Here is a 241-nt window from a genome sequence, read left to right as displayed (position 1 = left end):
CCCAAAGATAAGGGAGGATAGATGGTCGAAGAAGACGCAATGCTCAAGACGTGTCCATTTTCTCTCCCTGAGACAGAGCGGCCGAGGAGGTCTCCGTCCAGGATGGCGTCTGCGCCCCGCCTCGCGCTCGGTGAGTCACGGCGGAGAAATGGGGGGTTGTTATTATCAGGTATCAGGTATATATCCTTGGTTATTGTCATTTTGATTCATTTTTTAAAGACTTTGTGATTTTTAAAGATTT

The 241-nt window shown here is 47.7% G+C and overlaps 1 protein-coding gene across 2 annotated transcripts in view; it reads left to right on the top strand.

Annotated features, from left to right (window-relative positions):
- LOC119581848 overlaps positions 1–241 on the top strand; it is a 43,199-nt gene that overhangs the window by 9,198 nt on the left and 33,760 nt on the right. For both annotated transcript variants that reach the window (XM_037929987.1, XM_037929988.1), the window contains exon 2: positions 77–130. The gene's annotated coding sequence lies outside the window, so the exon portion shown is untranslated. The remainder of the gene's footprint in view (positions 1–76; positions 131–241) is intronic.

Source organism: Penaeus monodon, chromosome 15 (genome assembly GCF_015228065.2).
Source record: "Penaeus monodon isolate SGIC_2016 chromosome 15, NSTDA_Pmon_1, whole genome shotgun sequence".
NCBI lineage: Eukaryota > Metazoa > Arthropoda > Malacostraca > Decapoda > Penaeidae > Penaeus > Penaeus monodon.
Note: the sequence above shows the minus strand (reverse complement) of the source record. Positions and strands in the feature narration are given on the sequence as shown.